The sequence below is a fragment of the Penaeus chinensis genome, chromosome 16, assembly GCF_019202785.1.
Source record: "Penaeus chinensis breed Huanghai No. 1 chromosome 16, ASM1920278v2, whole genome shotgun sequence".
NCBI classification, from domain to species: Eukaryota; Metazoa; Arthropoda; class Malacostraca; order Decapoda; family Penaeidae; genus Penaeus; species Penaeus chinensis.
The window spans coordinates 30,430,230-30,432,729 of NC_061834.1; positions in this window are offsets into that span (position 1 = coordinate 30,430,230).

Below are 2,500 nucleotides of genomic sequence, written 5' to 3' on the forward strand. Positions count from 1 at the left end.
TTGCCATTTTTCACTTCATAGCCGAGGTAACTTAAATAAAATTGTTTGGTGAATTCTGCACACCTGGGTATGTAAACAGAGTGTGAAACATATATGACAGGGACTTTAGAAAAAAACGTTTTCTATCACAACTAATTAATTGGGCTATTAATTGAGTATCATTATTATATTCCTGATATTCATTGCATTGTTCGATAATAGTTTCATGAATAAGGTAATGGCTGTTGATATTACGGTTACTGTTACTATCCTTAATACCATATATTATTATCTTTTGCAATTATCTTTTAAATAATTCATGATTACCTGTCATACCACTGAATTTATTTGTGTATGATTGTTGTTATATTACAGTTATTATCATCAATGATATAATTCTTCTAATAATAATAATGACTATCATTATTGTCATAATTATCATTATCATTATCATTATTATTGTCATTATCATTATCATTATTATTATCATTATCATTATTATTATTATTATCCATCTTCTTATTATCATTATCATAATAGCTGCCCCACTAATAAAGATTATCCCAATTATAATAATAATAATAATAATAATAATAATAATAATAATAATAATAATAACAACAAAGACAACCCGGTGGGCGGGATCATCCGTTCGCGGATTGTGCAATGAACAGGTCCTGTACCGGTCTCACGATGCAACCATTGGTTGGACACATGGTCCCGCCAACTGTACCCCATGATCCGGCGCAGGGATCTGTTACAAAAGGCACCAAGACAAGATTCCAAAGCACAAGATAGCGTCCAGGTTTCACTACCGTACAGTAAAACTGACAGTATCAGGGCCTTGAAGACACGTAGCTTGGTCCTACTGCACAGATACCAAATACTCCAAATACTCTTGTCGATAGATTGTATGACCCCTGCTGCCAGGCCAATCTGTCTACTGACTTCCTGGTCTACTGACCTCCTGTCTACCGACTTCCTGACTGAACAGGAACTCCTAACAGGCCCCAAAGTCTTGGATCATGGTCTTGCTCCAAGCGAACTCTAGCATCAAGAGCCACCACTAGAGTTTTCAGAGATTCAGAAAAATAGCAGCATCTGCAAAGTCAAAGTGTGTAATTTTGATATTGCCCAGAGTTGTTCTATAGGGATTTTGGACAGTAGCTCTACCAAGTATCTAGTCCATGAAAATGTTGAAAAGAGTTGGTGCAAAGACATACCCTTGCCTCACTCCTGAACATTTTTTTTTTTGTTTTCATTATTATCAATTTCATTGTTAGTACTTTTAATTGTTGCTCTTTTAATGATAATAATAATAATAATAATGATTATTATAATCATATTATTATTAAAATCACTATCATTGTTATTACTCTTATTATCATCAATATCATTGTTATCCTTCTTTATATTATTATTACGTTTTTCATTATTATGTTTAATATCATTGTTATTATTGTTATTATTATTACTATAATCACTTTTATCATTTTCATTACTATAATTTATATTAATACCATTACTATTATCATTATTATTACAATTACTACTATTATCATCATTATTACAATTACTACAATTATTATTATTATTATTGTTATTATTATTATTATCATTATTGTTATCATTAGCATTATTATTAGCATTATTATAATTACTATTACTAAAATTTATATTATTGTTGTTAGTGTTATCATTAAGATCCTTATCATCACTATCATCATCATTTTTATTATCGATATCATTGCTATCATTATTTTAACCATTATCTTTTTTGATTTTGTTTTATTCTTTATTATTATTATTATTATTATTATTATTATTATTATTATTACTATTATTATTATTATTATTATTATTATTATTATTATTATTATTACTATTATTACTATTATTATCATTATTAACATTATTTTTATTATCATCATCATTGTTATTCTTATTGTTATTATTATCAGTATTATAAAGTTATTATAATTATCATTCAATTATTATTGATAACTTTATAGACATTTTTATCAATATTGTTATAATTGACATCGATTTTATTATCACTATTGTTAGTTTCAGTGCTAGTATAAATATCATAATTATTATCATTATACGTATTGTAGTTCTTGATGATATTACCTTTATAATCATTATTCTTTTACTCTGTTGATGTTATAATTATTACCATGATCATGCTCATCATTATATGATAATCATGTGAATCATCATCATTATTATTTTTTTCGATAACATTATATATACTGATATCTGCTAATGTAAACTTATCCCTCTTATTATTATTATCATTATTGTTACTATTATTATTATAACTATCATCATTATTATGTTATTATTATCATTGTTATCATCATTATTATTATTATTATCATTATTATTATTATTATTATTATTATTATTATTATTATTATTATTATTATTATTATTAATAATATTATTATTGTTATTGTTATTGTTATTATTATTATCATTATTATTACTATTATCCTTATCATTACTATTATTATTA